Source organism: Felis catus, chromosome C1 (genome assembly GCF_018350175.1).
Source record: "Felis catus isolate Fca126 chromosome C1, F.catus_Fca126_mat1.0, whole genome shotgun sequence".
Taxonomy (NCBI): domain Eukaryota; kingdom Metazoa; phylum Chordata; class Mammalia; order Carnivora; family Felidae; genus Felis; species Felis catus.
The window spans coordinates 9156506-9170007 of NC_058375.1; the positions used below are offsets into that span (position 1 = coordinate 9156506).

Genomic DNA, 13502 nt, shown 5'->3' on the forward strand with positions numbered 1-13502 from the left:
TTCTGGGGGCACCTGGGTGGCTCAGTCGGTTAAGCATCTGACTTTGGCTCAGGTCATGATCTCACAGTTCACAAGTTCAAGCCCTGCGTCGGGCTCTGTGCTGACAGCTCAGAGCCTGGAGCCTCCTTGGGATTCTGTGTCTCCCTCTCTCTCTGCCCCTCCCCCTGCTCATACTCTGTCTCTCTCGCGCGCTCTCTCTCAAAAATAAATAAAACATTACAATTTTTTTTTAAAAAGGGAATTCATTCTGTCCCATAAGAAGGTGATAGATCCACAGGTCTTACTTGTCTCTGGACAGATGCTGTGAATTATTCACAGCACATTTTTTATTTCAGGTTCATCATATCCACTTCTGGAGTATTCTTCATTACAGTTTTAGCTGTTACTTTATTTAATTTATTTTTAGTCTCAAGGAAATGCAGCTGGGAAGTAATCTGTGCCCTTTACCCCCTTTATTTCTCTTAGCCTTTACTTCTCATTGTCAGCCCCAGAAACTGGCTTACGGATTCCAAATCTAAGGTGATAGGACTTCAGTACTGGCCGCCAAGCCGTGAGCATGTGTCCCTTGACTCCCTTGCCTGGATTTTGGCAAAAGCACTCTACCTCTTTGAGTAGAACTTCAAAGATCTGAACCCCTTCGAAGGCCATGACAAGATGATCGCTCCTAGAGTCCTTTCTTGGAATATGGTCTCTAAAGCAAAGTACAGCATTTCAAATCCTAAGGTTATGTCAGAGGAACAGGTTTCTTTCTGCAGCATGAGCTGCAAAAAGCATATGCTTTTACCTGGTTAGGTGTCACTTGAATATCTGTAAGACCTTCTCCTTCAAAGCCAGAGAATTGAAGAGATACCCATTGAATAAATTCCCTCTCTTATATAGACTCAGATTTTTTCATGTCTGTGATTATTGTGTAATATTTTCATATACTTACAGGAAAATGACATAATGATTCTAAAACAATAAAGTGTTTTTGGAACTGAGAAAAGCTCAGATGTCAACCAGAGAGTGAACGATCCCTTCTCTTTCCTGCCCCCGTAGAAGCTCAGCGTTTGCTCTAGACAGCTGTCACTCAGTCTTCCCTCAGGAAGCCGGCAGCACCTTGGTCTCTTCCAGCGAAGGGCAGGGGCACTTCTGATCAGCACTAATGGAACCCCTGCTCCATTCTGTCTTGCTTTCCATCCTTTGGCTGGTGTCTCTATCAAGGCAGTATGGGATGCTTTTAATCATGGGTACCTTTTTGATCCCAGGCATCTTTTTTTGGTTTTAATTTCTATTTTGAGAGAGAGAACGAGAGGGAGAGCAGGCAGGGGGAGGGCCAGAGGAAAAGAGAGAGAGAGAGAATCCCAAGCAGGCTGCACACCCAGCGAGGAGCCCAACGTAGGGCTCCATCTCAGGACCATGACATCATGACCTCAGCCAAAATCAAGAGTAGGATGCTTAACTGACTGAGCCACCCAGGTACCCCTGATCCCAGGCATCTTTTGACTTAGGTTTATGAATGTAAATACTTTAATAATTTTCTCTGTTTTTAACTGAGGGTATCTTCATCAAAATCATTAGATGCTAGAATTCAAGGTTCATGACTCACTAGATGTTAATTTTGCTGACAACCTTTGCATTTGTACGGTAGGCTCATTTCTTTCTCTTTTGCTTTATGGCATTTGTTTCTACCAAGCCCAAATTTCCCAGGTCAAATCCTACACATCTAAATTTTTGTCAAGGAAATGGGAGTTTTCTGTTGGTTTTTGGTAAATACGTTTTATTCTGTGTCATTTTCGTCATTGTTTTATGGTTTTAAATCGGTTTGGTTTGTTATGAATTGGATAAAGACCTAATAGTTTTACGTTATTTCTTGGTGCAAACAGCTTTAGCAGGGAAAAGATAGAGGAATAAGGTTGAAACACTCTGCTTCATTATGGAACACTTACTAATTTATAGGCATTTATCGACCACCTTCTGTTTGCCAGGCCTCGGGATAGAACTCTTACATACATTGTCTTCATGTTAATCTCTACCCTTCAAATCAGGAAATGAGTCCTAGAGTGTGAAATAATTTTTTCAAGGTTACACAACTGAAAATGACAGGGATGGGTTTGAAACCACGTCCAGCTATTTTGAAAGGCCTTGGTTTCTTTTCCCTACGTGATGTTTTTTTCCCTTTGTGTGCGTACGGCTTTCTTCCAGGCACTATAGAGAATGTAAAGCATTAGTTACTGCTACCTTCCCACCAGAAGCTTATTATCTGACTTCATTTTGTTGACTGGTAAGGCGACTGCCATCATGTCATCTGTGTCACAAAGCAGGCCCTCGGGAAATGGTGGTGGTCGTGGTCATTGTTGTGGCAGATCGACTGGTCATGACCATCACCATCCTTTTATGGGTAGTGGGTAGGAAGGACCTTGGTGATGGCAAACATGGTCTCACTCGTGTGCTACCATGTGATCGTCCGAATAACCTAGTTGGTACATAGGCTGGGCAGCATGAGCCTCATTATGTGATGAAGAAACTGAGGCCCAGAGGGGTCAGGTGACTTGCCGCGGTCAGTCAGGTAACTCTATAGAGCCAAGACCTGCTCTCCTGCACTAGCTACTCAGTTCGCATTTTTAGTTACACTTTTGAGGTACCGCTAGTTGTTTGATTTGCTCTAGTCATGCCTCTCTGTATTAAAAAAATAATCATCAATAAAAGCAACGGGAATAACAAAAACAAATAAGAAGCCCTGCCCGGGCCTAGAATGAACTTTGATAGCTTTCAGGAAAACTGTCTGAAGATAAATATAAGCAAGTGACATAAGAAGAAGGAAGAGAGAGATTGATCTGTTCCGATGGTTCAGTGGGAGACCTAGCTAGGACTTTCGGTAACGTTTCGTTCCAGTTCTTTGGTCTCTGCTTGGGGGCGGAGGAGCCACTTGCCTCCCAGGAGGACCTTTCACTGGCCCGTTGTGTCCAGGAGACCAGATCTGGGGCATAGCGATGATCCCAGGGGACCTGCACGCAGAGATTCTCAGCCCGCCCCTTCCATGAGCCAGTCTCCTGTCGTATATACTGTGACTTTGTTGAGGGTAGAGGGGTCCATCTGCCTTTTGTTTAAGAAACAGCATTTGTTTGTGTTTGCTTTGTGGGCAGTGTATTTGTAAGGGCCAAACAAGACTGAGAACACTGTTTATTCAAGGCAGAAGTTTTATCTGTGCACAAAAGAATGTACTGAATGCCTGCCTGCATGGCTTCTGAAGGGGAAAAGGCAATTTATGACTTGTACCTGTTTTTGTCATTACGTATGACTGCTTCATTTTATAGTTGAGCCGATTATCCTCGTAATAGCTTTTCCATGTACCTATAAGCAAGTAATAGATGAATGCCTTCTTATAAGTATTGGGGTTTCAGTGCATTTAAGTTGGCATGAAACTTTAGGTTAAGTGAAATTCAATTCAGACAGTGCTCTGTCCCTTAGAGAATGTAGAGTTTGCTATTTTCAAAAAGACTTTGATCTCAATAAGTCACCCAAGGGATTTCTTTTCCAGCGAAGAGGAGGTGTCTTCAAGTTGTTGTATATGGAGAAATGACTCAAATTCTTGGCAACCGAGTTTTTGTTTTATTTTCCTCTCATAACCTGGAATGCTAACATGATTTCCTTAGTCTGAGCTCTTTTTGGTTAGAGGAAAATTTTAGATGCCAAATGACCCATCCGTGACCTATCCCAACTTGGTCAAATCTCAAATATCTGTGGGAATCGGAAGTGTGTTGGGTGACATGAAAGTCCCATGAGTGACCACAGTTCCCAAGCGTCCCCACTGGCCTACTTAGCAGCTGTGCTCATGAAGGAGCTCAGGGAATGGGGTCTAGCTGCCCCCTTTTATCACCTTAAGCAGTTCAGTGGGCAGAAGTAGCAGGGAAATGACACGACCATCAAAGCTCTGTTTTTGAAACTGAAAGATTGGAAAAGTTCACATTTGTCTTCATGCCCTAATAGTAGTTCAGTTAAGAATCAGGTCCTTGAGTTATCTTCTTAGACTGAGCATCTCATATTTCAGAGGAATCCTCTCTGTCTTCCAAAACTACAGTCTCTGTGGTGGAAAAAAGTATGTTCAGTTGCTAAATTGAAAAGGCAGGAAATATTTGTGTCCCCCAAAGAATAGTGGTTTTCTACCCCAGTGTAAACATGGTGAGTAAAAGAATAATATGTTCAGGCTTTCTTGGGTTGACCGGTCGCCCCCAGGGACGTGGCGGTGCATCCCTTGTCTGCGTTTCAATGTGATTCATACCAGGATTTGCCCTTTCTTGCAGAGGTGAAAACTCTAATCTATTTTGATAAACACATGAAGGACACATCAAATTCTGATTCTTGGCAGTGAAAGGTCAAAATGCCCTGTTTGGAAGATCTTGTCTGTTTTCCTCTACCTCTACTTCTTTCTCCCTTGTGATTGTTGTCTCTAGAAGTTTCTCTCCATTTTAAAGGAAAGCTAACTCAGAGTGTTTACGTAGGAGAACAAGGGGAGTCCTTGAGCAGTACCGTCCTTAAAGATCAGAAAGGGACCTGCGTACTACAGCCTGCATTTATTGAAGGTCTGCCGTGTGTCAGGTGTGGGGCTGGGAGCTTTCCATAGCCAGTGTCATTTAATTTTCCCATGGACCCCGTAAGGAAGGAGGTATTCTCTCTCTTTTACAGATGAGAAAAGTGAGACCCCAACGGTCAGTGACCTTGATTAAAGCTTAATAATGAGCGTCGGAGCCAGAAGTTTTAGAAAAACGTGGATTTGGAAGTCTGCCTGATATTTTTCCTCCACACGGGGCAGCTTCACAGATAAAATCCTCCACTAAACCCAAACCATTGCAGAAGCTAGAACACAAGCAGTTGGAAACGGCATCATTTAAAAGTAAAGCTCAAGCAATTTTCCATTCATTGCCTACTTTAACTCCTCTGTGTCGGCGCTCGGGGTCTTTCCAACTGCCATTTCTAGGCTTTCCAATGTAGTCTTTGCTACCTGCAGATCCCTGATCTCGTGGAAAAGGATCGAAATGGGAGGAAAGGAGTGGAAGAGTTGTCTCTATCCAAACAGAAAATGCAGGGACTCAAAAGCATTTGAGTAAGCCGACTGCACATCCTCACGCATCTGACGCGCTCGACCCAGGATTTATTCAGATTTACACAGTGGGGGATTTGCGGCGCTCAGGCCTTTGCTGCTACCCTACCCGGGCCGAGGGGCAGGCCAGAGCTTCGGGCTGCTTCAGGTGTGCCCGATAGCGGTCTTCCTCTGAACCTGCGCGTGGAATTGTACTTTCCGTACGCCATCTCCTGAACTTCACTGCTTGCAGCATCTCTGAGCCACTAGGATGTCCTTGTAAAGCAAAATATTTGATGTTTTAGCACGGGGTACATGAACCGGGGGAGAGGGGTGCTTTCCCCTGCAGACTGAAGGCAGGAAGGAAACTCATTTTCTTTCATACTCCTTTCCTTTCTCGCCTCCCCTCAGTCTATGGGACAGTGGTTCACGTTTTGTAGAGGTATTTCTGTCTCTGGGTTCTGCTAGCAGAGGCTTTCAGGTGCTTGGTGATACCATTGCTTGAGTCAAGAAGCCACATGGAGAAGGCTGGGGGCAGCGTGTTGTCCCTGAGAGCCGTATGGTTAATTCTACCGACCCGCTGTATGGTTTGCTTCTTGGAGGAAAGGAGAAGTAAGATTAACTTACTAGAACTTAAGCATTCCTTATTGGGATAATAATAATACTGCTGTATATTTGTTTTGATTTTTAGTTGTTGATGAAGCATTCATATACCTGCAATCCTTTCTATAAGCCTGAAGCCAGCCAGGTGATATTATTACCACCACCATGAAGAAACTGAGGTCTGGGGGTGCCTGGGTGGCTCAGTCAGTTAAGTGTCTGACTCTTGATTTCAGCTCAGGTCATGATCTCGTGGTTCGTGAGATCGAGCCCCACATCAGGCCCCACAGTGACAGTCAGAACCTGCTTAGGGTTCTCTCCCTCCCCCCGCCCCCCTCTCTGTTTCTGTCTCTGAGTCTCAAAATAAATAAATAAAAACTTGGAGGAAAAAATTGAGACCCATGGGTAAATAACTCATCCAGAATGTCCAGACAGAAAGCAACAGAGCTTTGGATTTCTTCCTTGGTCTCCTGAATTCTAGAACATCGCTGGACAGTATTTCTTGAATCTTACCTGATACTGTAGAAACTGACGTCTACTCCATATTAGACCTGGGGTTTCTATCATCAGTGTTGCCTGTTAGCCTTGTTACCATGTCCCTCCCCTGCTACAGAGTGAGTTTCAGAGAACACAGTTGGAGGAAATGTACCTTTCCCTTTTAGAGGCTTCTTGAATCATTCATTAACCATGGTGCCGTTGGTGTGAGGTGTCTGGGAATCATGTGTTTGGGAGCACACAAACAGAATGTGTGGTGGGAAGGATTGTAGGATCAGAGTGTCACGGTGGAGTGGAGGATAGTAGGGGGAGAGATTTAAGCTCACGTCAGGACATTAAGTGATTTCTACAGTGTTGGCGGTGAGAGGAAATTCCCCACGAGAGAGACCATGAAAGAAAAAGAAGATACTTCCAGAAGGGGTGAGAGTCTGACTTTTCCTTGGCTCTCCTCATAGCCAAATGGTGACATGTCCAGGCCTAACTCTTTAGGGAGGCTCAGCATGTCCTGAAGTGGTTGGTGACTTGGGGGCACGGCTGGTCAGTAAGTAACAGAGGCACACCACACTTACCTCAGATGGGCACATGGGAAAGATTAACTACCAGCAGGGAAACCTTCCCATGCCATTTCTAAGAACAAGGACATCTCCTAGTTTGGCACATGAGGAGGGAGGAGATAGACCCCAAAACTAGGAACCACATTGGGGAAGTCAAGTAGCGAGTGAAAAGAAAGTGACAGCTGACTGTCCAGGTCACTTTCTATTTCCCCAGTCGTGTTTGTTCTCACCTTTGCACTCTTGCTCTTAATCCTACCTGTTTGGGATGCTCTTCTCCCTGTCTCGAGCCAAATGGCTCCAAGCTTGTAAGGTCCAGTCCAAATGCCCTGTGAGATTCTCCCCACTCTGAATTTCAAGGGCACTCTATGCTTGCGTTAAGGCAGTGACCACATTTGCCCTGGGAAAAAAATAGCCAGTTGGGCACCTGCCTCAAACATCCACTGAGCAAACATTTATCATTGTCACGTGCTAGGTGCTGGAGCAGGAGACTTACAAAAATGTGGGGTTTTTCGAAGCATGTGGAACAGGTAAGGCAGACCAGAATAGGGAGAGTGAGTATTTGCAGCTGGGATCCGTGCAAACCACTTGCATTTCCACGGGTATGTGCTGTGGGGGCCGAGGCACAGGAACACTATTCTTCGAGGGTGAGGTGGGCTTGAGCACCATCGCGAAGCAACTGTCTGTGTGCTCCCGTGCGTCCCGGAGTAGACTTAAAGCTCCTGGAAGGCAAAGATCTTATTTGTTGTCGATTGGTTTTTGGTTTTGGTTTTTGGTTTTTTTTTTTTGCCAGTTTCCCCAGCGACTCGCCGTGAATCTTTGTTGTAGGAAAATGGCAGTGACCCAGGCCGGATCCGTGTGTGTTCTCCTCTGTCCAGGGCTGTCCGTCAGCATTTTCCCATGGTATTCCTTCAACACGTAGTCATTGAATAAGTGAAATGCCTGCTGGAGTTTTTGTGTTGTCTGACTATTTTACAGCTTTAAAAGTTTATGTGTGACTTTTTTCCCAAACACACCTGAAGCCGACTGAGATCCAGAATCGTGCTGTATGTGTAGACACACCCAAGAGGAAAAGGCTGTTGATTTCCAGGGTCCTGTTTCTTTCTTTCTTTTTTTTTCTTTAACGTTTATTTATTATTGAGAGACAGAGAGACACAGAGTGTGAGCAGGGGAGGGGTAGGGAGAGGAGAGGGGGAGACACAGAATCCGAAGCAGGCTCCAGGCTCCGAGCTGTCAGCACAGAGCCCAAAGCGGGGCTCGAACTCACAAACCGCCAGATCACGACCTGAGCCGAAGTCGGTCGCCCAACCGACTGAGCCATCCAGGCACCCCAAGGGGTCCTGTTTCACCTCCCCCTTCCCCGTCACTCAGCATCTAGGACATTGACCGGGATCGAACGAGGCCAGGCACACATTATAGGATCCGGCTCAGGCTCTGCTGAAGGTATCAAGAAGCCTTGGGAGACGGTTAAAGGGGAAAGAGGGGGAAACCTAGTCCCTCTTAATCTAATGAATTAATAATACTTATGGGACATATCTGTTTGCCTTATTAGAGGAAGATGTTTACGTAAACATTTCCTGCAGGCTATTGAATTTATATAACAACACATTGGTTTGGAGGCAGTCGCTTTCAGTGTTTTCACTGGAAGGAAAATTAAGCAGAACATAATTCCGAAAACAGTCCGTTGTTTCAGCTTTGTTGCCTACAGATGTTTCAAAGCAGGATATTATGGCCGGTGGGATTATATTTTCTTTGTTGGTAATGTGAAAATTGGCAGGGACGGTGGTGCCAAGGTTAGTTCGAAAAGAAGAGCTTCTAACAAATAGCTCCTTGTACTTTTATGGAGATGTCACCTTTGTAACATACTCTTGCCGTTATTTGATTTTCACAAAGTCAGACATACACTAAAGAATGCAGGCATTATTTACACTTGACAGAAGAAGAAATCAAGTCACAGAGAAAGTACTGGGCTCCTGGAGGGACAGGGAGCTTGCAGAAGATGACGAGGACCCGGGGCTCCCTAACGGCCCAGGCTCTTTCCCGCAGACCACGTCGCTGCCCCAGAAGGCACCGTCTCCTCCTCAGGAATTAAAGCACTTTCATGTCTGTGAGGTAATTGAACCTCGCAGCGTCCCACCGGGGCCAGCAGGGCAGGTGCAACGATCACGTCCCTTTCCGTGATGGGAAACTCAGTCACACGAGCTAAGTGGTTTTGCCAGAATCACGCAGTCAGTGCTGATACCGGGTCTCACGACTGTAAGCCCACCGCTTTTCCCGCCAGACTGTCTTCCCAGCGGAGGGGGAGCCGGGGGGGGGGGGGGGAAGAGGAGGCTTGGGGACACTAGGAGGCGGCTGCGAGCTAGTCTTACGTTGCAAGAGAGGGCTTCGCTTTCACGGCACCCGCGCTACGGTGTGTGAGCGGCTGGCTCTGGACTCCGTCGGACGTGCACGTCTCCAGCCGCAGAATCGCTAAGAAACGAGCAAAAAGGCAAAGCCAGACAGACCTCGTCCGCCGGCTTCTCCCTGCCTGCTACACGCCTGCTTGATCGTATGTCCGACGGCATCAGCAAGGAGAGTTTATAGGTTCGCCGCCGTCCGCTATTTAAAAACCACCGCCAAGGCAAACTGAGGTGCCCCAAGGAATAAGTTCCGTGGAGAGAGAAGTATTCTTGGGACTGAACATGAGGAACAGTTTGCCACTTGTTTCTCTATAAGAGAGAAAACTCAAGAGTAAACAGTATCTAACTGCAGATTTACCAAAAAAAAAAAAAAAAAAAAAAATTTGAGCTCTCTCAGAAGACTCGTTTTGGTGATACTTTATGTAGTGTCTTCGCTCTCTAACTTCTCCCTTTCCACCGAACCCCAGCTTGTATTCCTCCTGAGAGAGATCTTGCAATTCTTGTCACTCTTTCCAGCTGAATGCCACCAAGCCAGCTCCTCCCAGGTTCAAACCCTGCACACAGTCTCCGAGACGTTCATGGACACTCTTAGAACACAGATCTGGGAGAGAATTTGAAGGGCAGCTTTTCACCCTCTCAAATTGCAGTTGGAGAAACTGAGCCCCAGTAGGGTTCTCACAGCCAGTTAGCCACTGGGCCCGCTCTACGACTCAGGGCTTCTTGGCTGCAAATCTTGGTATTGTCTTTGAGATGGGGGTCAGCAGGTTGTGGGTATCTGCTTCTTGTCCTTCTAGTAGTGAAGGAGGAAACAGTAGTGGGCCCAGGGCCCTGACCTTGAGTACATTTTCTCAGCATTCTTGATGTTGATTCTAGGCCTGTATGATACGCCTTGTCTCCACGCTAGACTGAGCTCCTTGAGGACCAGAGACCAAATCCTATTCATCTCAGTAGTTTTAACCCCAAGCACTGTGCAGGGTATGCAGAAAGCTCTCGAGGGCTTGATAGGCTGAACCAATCTTCTGCAGAAAGGTCAGCCCACCCGAGGCAGGAGGGAAGTACGGCTCCTTCGAAGTGCCTCAAGTCACTGGTCCTTCAGCAGTGGCTCAAACAGCGAGCAAACCCAGGCAGAACTACACCTCACCTGGAAGCAAAACGAGAGAGCGCGCCCCCCCCCCCAAGACACAGAGAGGGAGCCCCCTGCACAGCTAAAGTTAGGGAGCAGCTGGTAAGATGAGCTCAACAGAAAACTCTTGCTAGGCACGTGGACTTCGGTTGATGCCACGGTTCACGGAACTTTGTTGGTTAAAACGTATTTTTTGAACTTTCTCCAAATGTTTATAGTTTATCGGCATGTTGTTGATTACGATTGCTGTCACCGGGCTTCTCCTGAAGTCCATGTGAGTTAGGAGACAGGGAGGGGAAAGGAAAGGGGAAAAGAGAACCTTCGGCGGGGATTCTAACCAAGCGGAGAAACGGCTGCTCGCCCTTCCTCTCGCAGAATGCTGCAAATAGGACCGTGTTCAGTTGCCCGCTGCCCAGCAAGCCTGAGAGAACTTGATTACAAGAACACTTTGATCTGAAATGTGTGCCTTTTCTGAATCCTCCTTGGACGAGGGACAAACTGCTGCTCTGGCTGCCGTGAACAGAATGACTCCTGCGCTGAGCCCCATGGGTGCTAGGAGTTTGCACTTTGCCTTCTGCACAGCCTGGTCACTGTCCTGTCTCCCGTCCGGCCAAGTGAGCCGGGGGGGGGGGGGGGGGGATCTGGATGCCCCAACTGCTGGCGTGGCGGTGGGGTCGCCTGTCACTGGGCTGTCACTGTCCTAACCGAAGTAGGGGCCTGAAACGGGCACTTTTTGCCTTTTACTTTAATCTGGAACACTTTAACAAAACAGCGGACCAAATGGTGGCTGAGTCCTGACCCTTCTCCAGGCCCCCACGTAACCAGCTTCCTTCTGTCTTAAAATCTTCCTCTGGGTTCAAACCCTCAGTCACAGGGGAGCCCCTCCACTTGCTTGTCGGAGCAAGGAGCAAGATCGCAAAGAGTTAACACTTTTGCTTTTTCGGAAAGTTATCTGTGAAGAGTATTAGTTGTTTAATAAAGCGTGCCTGCCCTCCCGATGAACCCGCCAGTGACTCTGCAGCTGGGGTCATCCCAAGTTCACGCGGTGGACTTTTGACTGCCTTCTGTGTCTGTGAAAACAGTCGGCAGCTCCTGCGGGGATCATTCATTCAGGCCTGTAACACAAAACTGTTGCCAATGGGCACCTGCTGGGCGGCTTCCCAGGAGGGCCGGGAGGGGGATACCAAACTCCTCAGGCATCTGCGGAGATAAGAGCGGCAGGGGGTCCGCTGGGAGCCCGCTCCCCGGGCTGCACTTAGAGCCCACTGCCCGGCCAGCAGGCTGGTGTCAGAGTGTATCAGGGAGCCGGGGCGGGATAGGATGTGAGCTAATTAAAGGCCTTTTACAAAGAGGAGTAGAAAGAGTGCGTGTGTGTGTGTGTGTGTGTGTGTGTGTGTGTGTGTGTCTGTGTGCGTCTGTGTGTGTAGGAGGGGTGAGGGGAGAGGTTTGGAGTGCATTCCCCAAATTTCTAGCACATTCTTTATTCCTCTCTTTTATCCCTCAAAACAGAAGAAAAGCAAAATTAAAGAGTCTGAACATTTGGTTATTTCTAGTCTTAAGCCGTCATTCATTCCACCTTATACTGTATCAGTTTTAGTTGCTATTTGTATAGAATTACATAAACCTGTAAAGTTTGCCTCATTTTCCAAGGAGGCATCTGTTCTTGAAATATTGTAGGTGGACTGCTTGAATTTTGCCCTCTTGCCCGGGTTTGACACATCTGGGTGGTAAGTTCCAGCTTGCCGTGTGCTCTAGCTTTCCCCCATCTGCTTGGAAAAGCCACTTGCCGGCTGTAGGGGGCGCTGCTGAGAGGACGAAATCGATTTCTATACAGTAAGCGCTCTTACAATAGAGTCGCTGAGATGATGGCCGTGTGGCGTTATGGTTTGCAGCGACAGGGCATGCACGATCTTGAGAATGCTGTGAAGACTAGAGCACAGTAATTCATTTTACAGTTAAACTGACTTACGGAAAACGTCACCTGACAATGTTTGATTTGCTTGCTCTTCTGTTTGTTGATTTAGCCTCTCTATCGCCCCCTCCCCCCAAGCAGTAAAATGAACTTATTTATAGACCTGGGTACTTTGAAGTCTGTGCTGTTTTCTTCACCAGCCTGGTAATGATACTTTTCTTGAAAACAGTGTTGTTCCAGCACAAACCCAAGCCTTCATTGTATTATTTCTGATACAGTTCACATAAGCTTGACCGTGTCAAAGAAACATTTAGATCAATCTTGTACTACATGGTAACAATCCTAGGAAATTCCAATCAAAAGCCAACAGCCCGTTTCCTTCATTTCTGGACTGCTGGCGTATCTGGCTTTGTCTGTGTTCTGATAAGGAGTAACCATGATGTTAATTTTGTATTTCCTTGCCTTTGTCTCACATAATCTGTTCCCAAAACTGACCTTCCAGGGGGCTTGTTCACTGTCATGTGATTTGTGAGAGAGGGAGCCACGGAGGAGTCATTAGCCTGACCATGGGAGGTATGACAGTGGATTCTTTCTACTGGTGTTTAACATGTGAATTACCCTTCTCTTTTCCTCGGTAGGGCTGTGTACTGATTTACACAGTTGAAGGGAATTTTGAATTTAAGCTAGTAGCCGGATGGGTAGCTTTAAAAATGTTACTAACATTTACTGACTGCTTCGCTGACTGCGTGCAAGGTACTATTCATCCTCACAGTGACCCCGTGCGGTGCTAGTCCCAGTTCATATGTGAGGACAGGGGGGCTCGGAGAAATTAAGCAACTCGCCCGAGGCTGTGAAGAGAGCCAGAGTAAGGGCTCAGGTTCTCTGACTCAGATCCCGCATTCTTGACGTTGCCCCTTGCAAACACCAGACCCTGTCTAATGGGCCTCGCTGGTGGACCCCTTCTGCAGGATCAGAATTAACCATGTAAGGCTGCATTCTCAAGGAGGGGCGGGGGGAGCAGAGAATTGGAGTCAGAGTTTCAAGTCCTTTCCTGTAGTGCCCTCTGTTGTATAATTAGCTCTTTTGAAGACGCCTCCCCATCCAAGCCAAAGCATGTGGCTGAGAACCAGGGAATGCTTGAAGTCTGTCGGCTTGAGATGCCCAGTGAAGGCATTTCAACTTGGTTCTGGCTCCATGAGCAGAACTGACTACGTAGGAAGTTATAAATAACCTCACGTTAACAAATCTGTTCTTTCTTGTGTCTAAACAACAAGTTCACAACTGGATGTGGACCACTGAAAATGCCAGGCTCTGTCCTAGGCACAGCGGAAACCAACAGGAATACAACGCAGGTGCTCCCTGC

General features: G+C 47.0%; 1 protein-coding gene and 1 long non-coding RNA gene across 10 annotated transcripts in view; one reads left to right on the forward strand and one right to left on the reverse strand.

The window, feature by feature from the left end:
• VPS13D (vacuolar protein sorting 13 homolog D) overlaps nt 1-13502 on the forward strand; it is a 257423-nt gene that overhangs the window by 175132 nt on the left and 68789 nt on the right. The gene's annotated exons all lie outside the window — the stretch shown is intronic.
• LOC109502087 lies at nt 5112-6921 on the reverse strand. Its single transcript, XR_002160455.2, has 2 exons — nt 6173-6921; nt 5112-5335 (listed from the first exon to the last, which is right to left on the reverse strand). It is a non-coding gene; the product is annotated as an uncharacterized LOC109502087 (long non-coding RNA).